This window comes from Panthera tigris, chromosome B1, assembly GCF_018350195.1.
Source record: "Panthera tigris isolate Pti1 chromosome B1, P.tigris_Pti1_mat1.1, whole genome shotgun sequence".
NCBI classification, from domain to species: domain Eukaryota; kingdom Metazoa; phylum Chordata; class Mammalia; order Carnivora; family Felidae; genus Panthera; species Panthera tigris.
The window spans coordinates 91504587-91518867 of record NC_056663.1 but is presented as its reverse complement, the minus strand read 5'-3'; the positions used below and the strand labels follow the sequence as shown (position 1 = coordinate 91518867).

Genomic DNA, 14281 nt, shown 5'->3' with positions numbered 1-14281 from the left:
ATTGATAGAACACAAGCAGAGTAGATTGAGCATAATTTTTAAGGTCACTAGGGTTTTCAGGTGGTAAATGAGTACTGGCTTCAACTTACAGTTACCAGCAGCAGTAGCCTCTAACAAGAATCTTGTTTGGCTCTCTTTGAAGACTTGAGGCCAGGCATTGACTTCTCTCTAACCATGAGAGTCTTAGATGGCATCTTCTTCCAAAAGAAGGCTTTTTTGTCTACAATGAAAATTCGTTGTTTAGTATAGCCAACTTAATTACTGATCTTCACTAGATCTAGTGATCTAGTGATCTAGTGATCTTCACCAGATCATTTGGAAAACTTGCTGCAGGTTCTCCATAAGCATTTACAGTTGACCTTGCACTTTGATGTTATGGAGATGACTTCTTTCCTTAAACCTCATGAGCAAGCCTCTGCTAGCTTCAAATTCTTCTACTACAGCTTTCTCAACTCTCTCAGCTGTCACAGAATTGAAGAGAGGTAGGGCTTTGCTTTGGATTAGGCTTTGGCTTAAGGGAACTCTGTGGCTGGTTTTAACTTCTATCCAGACCACTAAAACTTTCTCCAGCAACAGGTTGTTTTGATTTCTTGTAATTCATGTATTCACTGGAATAGCTCTTTTAATTTCCTTTGAGAACTTCTCCTTCACATTCACAACTTGATTAACTTGGTATAAGAAGGCCAGCTTTCAGGTTATCCTGACTTTCAACCTGTGTTCCTCACTAGCTCTTGATTTACAGTGAGAAACATGCAACTCTTCTTTTCACCTGAACACTTAGAAGACACTGTTGGATTATTCATTGTCCTAATTTCAATTATTATTGTGTTTCACAGAATAGGGAGCCCTGAGGAGAGGGAGAGAGAAGTGGTGATGGTTTGTTGGTGGATCAGTCAAGACACACACAACATTTATTGATTGAGTTTGCTACTATATGGATGCAGTGTGTGGAATCTTCAATTACCATAGTAACATCAAAGGTCACTGATCACAGATCATCATAAAATAATAATAATAGAAAAGTTTTGGGTGCCTGGGTGGCTGGGTCAGTTAGGTGTCCAGCTTTTGATTTCGGCTCAGGCCATGATTTCATTGTTCATAGGCTTGAGCCCCATGTTGGGCTCCATGCTGACAGCACAGAGCCTGCTTGAGATTCTCTTTTTTTCCTTCTCTCTCTGTTCTTCCCCTGCTTGTGCTCCCTGTCTCTCTCTCTCTCTCTCTCTCTCTCTGTTTCTTTCTCTCTCTCTCTCAAAATAAATAAACCTTTAAAAAATAATAGAGAAGTTTGAAATATTGCAAGAATTACCAAAATATGACACAGAGGTCTGAAGTGAGCAAATGTGGCAAAAATGATATTGGTAAACTTGCTCGATACAGGGGTCCCACAAACTCTCAATGTGTAAAATTGAAGTACCTGTGAAGCACAATAAAATAAAGTATGTCTGTACACCATAATGAGAAAAATTGATGGAACAATTTGTGAAAAGCGAGAATAAGGATGTATGTTTTCACTAACTCTACTCCACAATTACTAAAGAACTTAGCAAATATAGAAGCCATAAAAAAAAGGCAAAGGAAAACAAAACAAAAAAACCCAGATGATTTAAGAAATTAAAACACGTAAGTAGAATTAAAGAAAAAAAATATTCTTGTTCTCTGATGATACATGGTGCCTCCTTATGGAATCCAGATAATTTCCTGATAAAACATGGGAATATATATGTGAATATACCAATATGAGATTAAGATGAAAATTCAACTCTATTTTTATATACCTATAGGAAGGAGTTTTAACATATTTAATATATCCTAGCTAGCTAGACCTTTACACACATAGACATTCATCCATACACACTGAACACATGTATATATGACTCAATGAAAGCAATTTGAAATAGCAACCCAAAACATAAAATATTGAGAAAGAAATAAAACACACATGTAAATAGTATTTTTTATTATGTATTTCACAAAACTTTGCTCAATTATATAAAAGGAACTGTAAAAGTTAAAATATAATTCATGTTCTTGGTTAGGAAGAGGAAGCCCTAATATAAAGATGTTGATTATCCTCATTTTTTTAAATTATTCATTGTAATCCAAATGGAAGAGCAGCAGGGAAAGTACAGTCATGACAGTTAAAAAAAGAAAATCAAGATGAAGTTATTTGTGCAGCTGAGTAGCAAGACTTTGAGTTCGGCAAGGCATCACTTACGTACACTTCTACAACAGTCCTTCCCCCTGCGTGTTGTCTTTCCTGATCCTCATCAAATCAATAAATAACGCCTAGATTTACTCAGTTGCTCTTGACATAAACTGGTACATGTTTTGTGACATTCCCACTGAATCATCACGTCCAAACCACCTAAATATCCTGTTATGCTGTAACTATGTGACAAGAGATCTGTGTTTCCAGCAGTCTTGAAGTAGGAAGTCATGCACGACATCCCACCTATAACCAATCGAATAATTGGGACAGCATCTTAAAACTGGTACTACTGCAAAGTGATATGGACAAGATCCAGGACGGGTCTTCCAACATCTGCAGCTGATAAACAGAAAGAGGAAATCTTTCGAAAAATTCATCAGTGTGGCAGTAAAAAGTTACCTTAAGGACAAAAATAAAGAAAATCCTGCTAAACACTTTGCCTTGTGGTTAGAAAGAGTCAGGAAACTCAAAAGGTCCCAAGAATGATAACTATGAAAAATCTACACATACAATAACCTTAGTGCCAAAAATGAAGGTCAAAAATAAACTCTAAAACAGCTGGAGAAAAGATGGAGCACCTTCAAAAGAGTAAGATTGATTATCATGAACCTCGTAAGGGAAGATGCCAGAGTGGTATCTTCAAAGTTCTATAAGAAAATTAATTCTATTGTAGATCTCAACCAAATAGCTAAATAAATAGTAAAATAAATGAAAAGATGAGAAGCTAAACTGGTACTAAAAGGCGTAGACTCAGCTTTCAACTGCTTCATCTTTCACCCTTTACAGCTGGGGCTCAGATTGTGTGGCAAAAACAACCAGGCTAAAATCTAGTAGGTAGGTCTCCATCATGCACTGCCTACATGCAGTGCTGCTGCCCAGCTGGTGAGCAGCAAGGGGCCCTACGGTTTGCAGGGGGAAAGAAACCAAATCCAAAACCAAAATCAAACCAAACCAAAACAAAAAGCCTTAGAGCTTCAAAGGGGGAATCAGTATGACTTCATGATAAATTAATTTGCATCCTGTTTTTACCAAGAATGAAAAATAACAGCTTCCTTTCTCAACCTAAATATACCCTATTTCTGAGTCCTGAGTCTTTCTCTGATAAGAGGCCAGTGAGATATCTTTATTTTAATATTTTTTTTCGGAAGACTTCTTGAAAGCTGACACCCAGGACATCTGGAAGATGGAGCTGTACTGAAGACAATTTATGAAAGATTGGAGGAGACAGAAGCAACCCACCATGAGAGCGACTGTTGGAATTACTGAGACTGGAGTCACAAAGGGGTTTACATTTTCTTTTTTTTTTTTTATCTTTTCTTTTAATGTTTACTTATTTTTGAGAGAAAGCGACAGAGCATGACTGGGGAGAGGCAGAAAGAGAGGGAGACACAGAATCAGAAGCAGGCTCCAGGCTCTGAGCAATCAGAACCCCAAAGCAGGGCTCGAACTCACAAACTGCAAGATCATGACTTTAGCTGAAGTCGGAAGCTTAACCAACTGCGCCACCCAGGCACCCCAGGAGTTGACATTTTCAATGAGTAGTGAACCCCTGTGCATTGTCCCCAAGCAACATTTGGAAAGTATCTGCATCTATAGGAGAGATATGTCATGGGATACTTCATTTTGGAGTCTTAAACAGAGTTTGGTTTGGAAGTACAGCAAAGGTCTGTTGTTAAACTCAATGTATGAGTTTGCTGTAAATATTTCAGCAGCAAATATAGCCTGACCAAAGGTTTCTATAAGACCTTAGAAGAAAACTCAAGTCTTAATGATAGTGGCCCACTGGCTATTTTGCATTTTAGTTACATAGCATTTAAATGGTTTTCTTAGGGGCATCTGGGTGGCTCAGTTGATTAAGCCTCTGACTCTCGATTCTAGCTCAGGTCATGATTTCTCGGTTTGTATCTGCATTGACAGTACAGAGTCTGCTTGGGATTCTCTCTCTCCCCCTCTTTCTCTCTGCCCCTCCCACACACTCTCTCTCTCAAAATAAAATAAAATAAAATAAAAACAAATAAATGTTTTTCCTATTCCAGGGTGTCAATTTGGTTGGCAGATAGTGATCTGCATTACATAATAAAAGCCAGGTAGGTCTCCTTTTCCTGATTCTGATTAGCAAGAATACGCACTATGTTCAACATTAGCAGATATTCCAGCCTGGGATTTAGAATCTTGGTACAAGTATATAGTGGACCTTCTCTGGATTCAGTAGTGACATCAGGTTCATGTCAAGCATCAGATGATGATCCAGTGCCTGGCTATGTGGGTGGTGGTCCTGGGTGTTCAGGGCAGATGTGCAAGCAGCACAAGTCTTCTGACACTACTGCATTGTGGTGGCTTTGGTTGTGCTTGTCATTGCTTCACCCCCTGGCTTTTCCATGTGCCAATTTTCTGGTCATTTGAATAATTCTATGAGCCCCAGCTATACTCCAATGGTTTCCTTTTCTACTTGTGTTAGCCAGAGTCATTTTCTGTTTCTCGCAAGTAAAAGTCCAGCCGCAAACCCTGAGTTCTCCCACCAAAAATCACATTTAAAGCTTTCCTCTATGAAGCAGTATTTCACACTGTCATAAACAAAACTCTGCCGGCTCCCACCAAAGGAAAAAAAAAATATTCTGCCTTTCTCTTCTACTCTTTTGCCAAATAAAAACAACTTATGATTTTTATTTTATTATTTTTAATATTTATTTATTTTGGGGAGAGCACACATGGGGGAGGGGCAGAGAGAAGGGGACCGAGGATCTGAAACAGGCTCTGCACTGACAGGCTGACAGCAGGGAGCCCTATGTAAGGATCGAACCCACGAACTGGGAGATCATGCCCAGTGCCAAAGTTGGACGCTCAACCACCTGAACCAACCGGGTCCCCGTGATTTGTAAAATAACATGAATCTGACAGAAAAGTAGTAATATCTGATGAGGAATGGGGACTAGGAATGGGAAAGAAAGACAACCTTTAATTTCAATAATTCATAGTCTGAAGTTTTAAGAATTTTAGTCTTCTATAATGTGTACCAAATTATTTTTAAGGTTTCAAATAATTTGATACACATAATAGAAGTTTTGTTTTGAGGTTTTGAGTTTTTCTTTCACATTTTAAATGATCATACTTTGGCAAACAGAAACTAATTCATCTGCCCTGTAACTTGACAAATTAAGACTGACAATCTAGTTTATTGTTTCCTACCAGAGTGCAGAAAAAAAAAACCACAATTTTCTGAAAAACCTGGTGTAATGACAATGTCAATAAAAATTGGATTAAGCTGTATAATATTACTTAAAATCTTTAAGATATTGAGAAACAAACTTAAAGACTGGTCCTATTGCTTAAGAACTAAGATAATTTATATAAAAATCATCCTATTTCCTTTTTTTTTTTCATGAGCACTTTAAGAGATCCAGAAGTACATCTGTGGTTATTACAATGAAGATAGATAACAAAACTGAAGTTGAATTTTAGACTTGCTCTAAGAAAAATTGTCTAGTGTTTCACAAAGCCTTCCTTGTGATCCACAACTTCTGGACCTAAAACATTGCCTCTTGTTGCTAATTTATTTTCTTTCCATACTACATTTGAAATTTATAGAACAAATTCTAATATCTTAATAAGTAGTTTTTAAAAGAAATAGTTATTTTTTTCATAAAAATGCTAAACTGAAGAAATGCTTAGTGAAACCAACTTATCAAAGACATTGACTGAAGAGTTCTATTATTTAACCAGACAGCCAGGAAACATATTTTCATTGTCTAGAGATATATTGAGAATAAAATATTTTTTGTAAGACTGGACATAATAGAGTTATTTGGAACTAGAAAGGAAGTATATGGGAAGCATATGGAACACAGAGAAGTTGAGCATCTTTTCAACATACCATATAATAATATTCCTATTTTTCCTATTCCTATTGTGAAAACCCTACTCAGATACATGATAGCTTGTGTGAAATATGTGAGCCTAGAAGATACTAATTAAATTTATATATATTGAGTTCCCAGTATGTGTAACACTTTTGTGTTACATTGCCATAATATACTTAAGCATCCATCTCATTAAACTAATAACTATGAACTTAAATGTTTTCTATGTTAAACATTTTTGTATGTATCTCATGTAGTTCTCATAACAATCTAATGCGATATGGTGTGCTATAGATAATTTTAAAAATACAAAACTTAATGTAAATCAATTTGACAAAATTAGCATTTGCAAAGAGCAAGCAAATCATTTCTGAAAGACATATAAAGAGTTGCTAGGTTGATTGTTTTTACTTTACCATAGCAGATTAATATACAAGAAAAAACAATGTGACAGTTTTGCATTCATCCATTACTGTTCAATAGTTATTTCTAAAAAATATAAAAATAATAATGACACTATTTTTTCCAACTCTGAATATACTACGGTACATATCCCACTGTAGTATCTGTTTTATGAGAGACAATTATTGACTATTTATTAGAAATGTGCTCTTGTCATCTTAGTAATTATAACTAACACAAACTGTTTCTAGTTTGTTGAGATTACATGTCATGTGATTTATTTAACAATCTATGCATTGATTCTATTAGTCAGTCAAAAACTACTTATAGAGGCCTGCACCATGTGCCAGACAACATCCTGATTGCTACTTTAATCAAGTTTCAGCTGGTGAATAAAAATAAACACAGTCTAATCCTCACAGTATTTATAACATGATGGAGAATAAAGATTAATTAATTATTCATAAACACGTAGAAAAGCAACTATAACAAATGCTAATAAGTGGTATATACATGATTCTATGAAAGTCAATAATCCAGGGACAGACTTAAGTGAAGAAGTCTAGAATAATTTCCTTGAAAAAAGTTACATTTATGCTTATATCTAGTGGGTGACTGGAAGAAAAGACCATCCCAGACAGATGTGTGCAAACATTAAAACATACATGGCAAGGAAAAGAGACCAAAGGTCAGTGTGCAGATAGGAAAGGAGCAATGGTTGATGAGGATGTTGGGGGAGACAAAAAACTTAGGGGTCACATTAATTTCGGTTATAATTTTCTTAGCCATGGGAAGCTGCTGATGGGTTTTAATTAACGGAATAACATGATCAGATTTGATTTTGAAAGAAAAAACTCTTTCTGAAAGAGGTGTGAAGATTTAGAAGAAAGCCAGAGGGATGGGAAAAGGGAATTTACTATTCTTAGAATCTAGGTGAAAGATGATATTTCCTGAGACTTGTTTTATGAAAACAAGAACTGAGAGAAACAAATAGTTTCAAGAGAAAAAAAAAAAAAGGTAAGACAAATAAAACTTAGTGATGGTTTTGTTATTTGGGACTGAGAGAGCTATCTAAGATGACTGTTTGTTTCACTGCATGACTGACTGAATGGAGGATGCTGTCTTTAAATAAAACTGAAACATGAAAAGAGGGGCGGCTGGGTGCCTCAGTCAGTTGAGTGTCGGACTTTGGCTCAGGTCGTGATCTCACTGTTCGTGAATTCAAGCCCCCCGTTGGGCTCTGACCTGACAGCTCAGAGCTGGATCCTGCTTTGGATTCTGTGTCTCCCTCTCTGTCTTTGCCCCTCCCTGCCTTGTGCTCTCTTTCTCTCTCAAAAGTTAATAATAAAATAAACTTAAAAAAAAGAAACATGAAAAGAGTTTGTTCTGTTTGTGTGTGTGTGTGTGTGTGTGTGTGTGTGTGTGTGTGTGTTAGGGGGTTGTACACCTTATGCAGTTAGAGATGGATGAGGGATCTATGGCTTGGTCTTAGGTATGTGAGTTTGAGAGGTGAATATAAGTATTCAAATCAATGGGGACTCTAGATTGTGAGTGATTTGCAAATAAGTGTAGAAAGTTGTTTGAATGAGTGTTTAGAGTGCAAGATAAAGAAGAAGGACATAAAACTAGGTTTTAAGGACCCCCAAAAGCATGATAGAAGGAATGGAAAGCATGCTTGAGAGCAAGTGCATCTATTTTTAAATGTGGCTACATATTTCATGTTGGTGTGCTCTAAAGTAAAAAGGAAATGGCTAAAGATGTTTGATTTTTTTCTCCAGAAAACATACAGAAGAATTACATAAGAAAATAGCAATACCTTTACTTTAATTTCATTCTTAGAGGTGAATTTCTAAACCATGTCATTTAGAAAAAAGTAAGGTAATGTAAAATTTTAACATCGCCTTTCTTATAATTTAGGATATAACGATCTACTTTTAAAAGTTAGTTAATATTGCGGCGCCTTGGTGGCTCAGTCGGTCAAGCATCCGACTTCGGCTCAGGTCATGATCTCACGGTCCGTGGGTTCGAGCCCCACATCGGGCTCTGTGCTGACAACTCAGAGCCTAGAGCCTGCTTCGGATTCTGTGTCTCCCTCTCTCTCCGACCCTCCCCCGTTCATGCTCTGTCTCTCTCTGTCTCAAAAATAAACACTAAAAAAATTTTTTTAGATAAAAAAAATAAATAAAAGTTAGTTAATATCACTGTAAAAATGGACTGTGGTCTCATTACCTCTGAGCTATCCTATGGTTATATTCTAAAGCCATCTTAATATTGCCTAGTTTTTCATTGCTTATCTTGACAAAGTTTGGTGTGTGTGTGTGTATGTGTGGTGTGTATGTGTGTGTGTATGTGTGTTTTGTATGTGGAAAACAAATTAAGTTTATTTTATTTTATTTTATTTTATTTTATTTTATTTTATTTTATTTTATTTATTTTTTGCTTTTTCTCTTTCACACTTAAAAATAAATTTCTTTTTTTTTGAAATTTATTCTCAAATTGGTTTCCATACAACACCCAGTGCTCATCCCAAAAGGTGCCCTCCTCAATACCCATCACCCACCCTCCCCTCCATTCCACCCCCATCAACCCTCAGTTTGTTCTCAGTTTTTAAGAGTCTCTTATGCTTTGGCTCTCTCCCTCTCTAACCTCTTTTTTTTTCCTTCCCATCCCCCATGGGTTTCTGTTAAGTTTCTCAGGATCCACATAAGAGTGAAACCATATGGTATCTGTCTTTCTCTGTATGGCTTATTTCACTTAGCATCACACTCTCCAGTTCCATCCATGTTGCTACAAAGGGCCAGATTTCATTCTTTCTCATTGTCACGTAGTACTCCATTATGTATATAAACCACAATTTCTTTATCCATTCATCAGTTGACGGACATTTAGGCTCTTTCCATAATTTGGCTATTGTTGAAAGTGCTGCTATAAACATTGGGGTACAAGTGCCCCTATGCATCAGCACTCCTCTTTCCCTTGGGTAAATTCTTAGCAGTGCTATTGCTGGGTCATAGGGTAGGTCTATTTTTAATTTTTTGAGGAACCTCCAAACTTTTTTCCAGAGTGGCTGCACCAGTTTGCATTCCCACCAACAGTGCAAGAGGGTTCCCGTTTCTCCACATCCTCTCCAGCATCTATAGTCTCCTGATTTGTTCATTTTGGCCACTCTGACTGGCGTGAGGTGATATCTGAGTGTGGTTTAGATTTGTATTTCCCTGATGAGGAGCAACGTTGAGCATCTTTTCATGTGCCTGTTGGCCATCTGGACGTCTTCTTTAGAGAAGTGTCTATTCATGTTTTCTGCCCATTCCTTCACTGGGTTATTTGTTTTTCAGGGGTGGAGTTTGGTGAGCTCTTTATAGATTTTGGATACTAGCCCTTTGTCCAATATGTCATTTGCAAATATCTTTTCCCATTCCATTGGTTGCCTTTTAGTTTTGTTGGTTGTTTCCTTTGCTGTGCAGAAGCTTTTTATCTTCATGAGGTCCCAGTACTTCATTTTTGCTTTTAATTCCCTTGCCTTTGGGGATGTGTCAAGTAAGAAATTGCTACGGCTGAGGTCAGAGAGGTCTTTTCCTGCTTTCTCCTCTAGAGTTTTGATGTTTTCCTGTCTCTCATTCAAGTCCTTTACCCATTTTGAGTTTATTTTTGTGAATGGTGTGAGAAAGTGGTCTAGTTTCAACCTTCTGTATGTTGCTGTCCAGTTCTCTCAGCACCAACAAATTAAGTTTAAAAAGCATTTATAAAGGCATCAGATTTTTGTTCCAATGATGATGTGAATGCTATTTCAATAAAACATTCTATTTAATAATATTTTTAAATCAAATATCTTCCACATAATATGTCTTTTTGTGCATGTGTGCCTGTGTATAACCCTACTTATACCAAATTATCAGGGAAATAAAAAGATGCATTTATGTTAATACCACTTGCTGAGTTGATAAATAATACATTGGCTAGTAATTTTCAAGGGAAAGTAACTAGAAGAATCTAGGCAAAATATTCATCCAGACAATCAGAAATTAATTTGACTTATAATATGCATATGTGAAAGACATTATTTCAGATTTATGGACTTCAATAAAAATATTCTTACTCTGTTGAAATGTGTGAATGAGTAAACTAAAGATGATTATCTTTTAAACATCAATTTACTGAATTCTCATCAACAGCATAGGTTTTCAATGAAATTCTTGTAGAGAAAAAGAAAAAAGAGAGAAGTTGATATAAACACTAACCATTTTAAAATATGTCCTAAACAGTCAATAATTTTGTTAAAAAATTAAGTATCCCACTATATCCTCATAATTTATGCTTTCACGTACAAAATGCATAATGGAAATACTGTTCCATTCTAAAATGGCAAACTGTATGGGGTGCCTGGGTGGCTCAGTTGGTTAAGCGGCCGACTTCGGCTCAGGTCATGATCTCGCGGTCCGTGAGTTCGAGGCCCACGTCGGGCTCTGTGCTGACAGCTCAGAGCCTGGAGCCTGTTTCAGATTCTGTGTCTCCCTCTCTCTGACCCTCCCCTGTTCATGCTCTGTCTCTCCCTGTCTCAAAAATAAATAAAACATTAAAAAAAAATTAAAATGGCAAACTGTATGCTTAAAGTTATGATTCAATTAGTTTTCTTAATACCAAGATTCAAAAAAGTCTATAGTTCAGCTTATCACATGTCATTTTATTGTGGATTTCGTTCCACTTCAATAGCATTTACTCTTCAAGGGGCACCTGGGTGGTTCAGTCAGTTAAGCACCTGACTTCAGCTCAGGTCATGATCTCACGGTTGCTGGGTTTGCACCCTGTGTCGGGCTCTGTGATGACAGGTCAGAGCCTGGAGTCTACTTTGGATTCTGTGTTTCCCTCTCTCTCTGCCCCCCCCCCCCCCGCTTTCACAGGCACCCTCTCCCTCTCTTTCAAAAATAAACATTAAAAAATAATAAAAAAAAAGAATTTACTGTTCAAAATTATAAGCTCTCAAAAAGCACCCAGAGCTATCAAACTAAAATATTTCATCTCTTTTTACCTTTTATCTTTTACATACATTAATATCTATATTCAAAATGACTACAAATAATGTTCTTTTGTCTTTTTCATGACTGATACAAACTCTAAGTCATATAGACAAATAAAAACTAATAGCAGGCAAAAGAGGAGAAGCCAAGGGCTACATGTGACTGCAGGTGAATGAGGTGACCACCAACTGTGTAAAATCAATGACGCTAAATTTCAGTCTTGACAAAATATGTCCATGGTATAAGAAGTATTATACTTCCCTTCTTTTGACAAATGGATCAATAAAATGATAGAATAGACAAAGGTACAAACTCATAGCCTGAATGAGATATAACATTCTATTTTTTTTCCAGAAGGGTCATAACAAAACAATTTCCCCAACTGTAGACTCTTTCTCCTTCCCATGTTTTCTAGTCTTTTGTTTTTTGCCTTATCTTATTTTTGCTGTTTCCTAAAATATATTTTATAAATGTCTATTTATTTATTTTTTTTGAGAAAGAGCACAAGCAGGGGAGGGCAAAGAGAGAGGGATAAAGAGAATCCCAAGCAGGCTCCACAGTGTCAGTGAAGAGCCCCATTTGAGATTCAAACTCATTAAACGTGAGATTATAGCGGCAGCTGAAATCCAGAGTCAGATGCTTAACCCACTGAACCACCCAGGCAGCCCTATGTGCTTGCTGTTTTAAAGGGTGTTTTGGGGTGCCTGGCTGGCTCAGTTGGTAGAGAACGCAACTCTCAGTCTCAGCGACATGCATTCAAGCTCCATGTTGGGCATGGAGCCTACTTAAAAAAACAAAAAAACAAAAAAACAAAAAAAAAAAAAAGAAAGAAAAAAGAGAATGTTTTGGACCTCACTGTGTGTTCTCTGGCTCTGGGGTAGGGAGAATCTCCTTACTCACTGAATTATGCCGTTTACATATACTATATGGTGGGGAAATATAGTTTAGAAGTGATGAAAATTCCATTTAATTCCATTTAAGAATGGAATGTCTTCTGAATTCTTATTTATAATCACCAGATGGTTCACTCAATGATTATGTTTTTCTGTTTTGTGCTGTTTTCTTTTATGGCAGTCTTACCAAAATATTAGCCCCTTTGCTGTATATTTCTTTCCCTCAAAAGAATATATTTTACATCACTTTAACGATGTTTTGAAAAGAGAAGACCATTAAAATAGACATACACAGATATTCTTAAGTTAAAGGAGTACTAAAAAGTTTAATTTTGCTCTAACATTAACAGTATTTTAATTTTTTGTTGTTGCTGTTAATGGAGATCTCATATGTTAAAAATAAAATCAAATCTATTTATTGACATAGTTTTCATACATTGTGGGAAATATATAACTTTGAAACTTTAAAGAATTCTTTTTTGGTTAGTAATTTTTCAAATGGATACTCCTCACTAGAGGGAAAAGCAATTAACAAGAAGATAGTGGTACCCAAATAATTTTAATAATCAAAGCAAATTTTTGTTTTAAGAGATTTACTGAGACATAACCCATTATAAAGTGCACAGATCTTAAGTGTATAGATCACTTAATTTTTACATATGCATATACCTATATATGAAGCAAAGTTATATTTCACTGGGTGGAACAGTAAGGGTTAAGTTGTATTGGTGAATCCATAGCTAAATATTACATATTTGGGTTTACATGTGAAAATCGATATGTTTCTCTGGGTGATATCATCAACTGAGATAATGTTTTAAATTTCTATTGTGAATTTTTTACCACTGGTTTTACCTATAAGTTCCACATTGTCAGTTCTATCTATACAAAATTGTTTAAAATGACTAATTAAAAGAAAACCAAACTCTAATAACATCATACAATCCGTCTATTCCAATTTGTCTCAAGTGATTCTCTTTATTTAAGCTGTATAGGTGAGAAGTAAAGCAAATTCAAAATGGAGATTTAAAATATGGCTCAGTCTACTTATGTAATAATCTTTCTTTACTTCTTCTTTATATGTTCTGATAGAATTTGATAACCAACCTACTCCTAACATTTAGTGGCGTTTAGGGCTACAGTATAAATGGAAACGAATACATCTTGTGTTTATAAAATCTTTATAAGATATCTATGAAGTTATATATATGTATATAACATATATATATATTAAATAGTTTATGCCCTTCCACTTTAATAATGTACCCCTCGTAAAGATTCTGAATTTCCAAATCTGAGTTTAGACTTCTTGGATTTTCAGCCTTTGTACTTTGTGTTGCTTCTGTTTGTTCCCACCCAGAGGTCTATCCAATCCCACAGGGACCTCTTGCACAATCTACAGATGTCACAGACTACACTGCACAGCCAAGCTCCATTTTCCGCAAGCAGTTATTGTTGGCAGCTCTCAAGGCACCTCTCAGGCCACCACACAGACTACTGATTAAATTTTTGGTCTAGTGCGTGCTTCAGCAGCACATACTCTAAGAAGATACAGAGAAGATTAGCATGGCCCTGTGCAAGGATGACATGTGAATCCATAAAGTGTTCCATATTAAAAAATAGGTAAATAGGGGCGCCTGGGTGGCTCAGTCGGTTGAGCGTCCGACTTCAGCTCAGGTCACGATCTCCTGGTCCGTGAGTTTGAGCCCCGTGTCAGGCTCTGGGCTGATGGCTCAGAACCTGGAGCCCGCTTCCGATTCTGTGTCTCCCTATCTCTCTGCCTCTCTCCCGTTCATTCTCTGTTTCTCTCTGTCTCAAAAATAAAAAAAAGTTAAAAAAAATAGGTAAATAAATAAATAAATGAATAAATAAATTTTTGGTCTAAATAATCTATCAACAAGATTA

At 36.2% G+C, this 14281-nt stretch overlaps 1 pseudogene; it reads left to right on the top strand.

Annotated features, from left to right (window-relative positions):
• The first annotated feature begins 13897 nt into the window (after positions 1–13897).
• LOC122238227 lies at positions 13898–13993 on the top strand (annotated as a pseudogene).
• Positions 13994–14281: the final 288 nt, after the last annotated feature.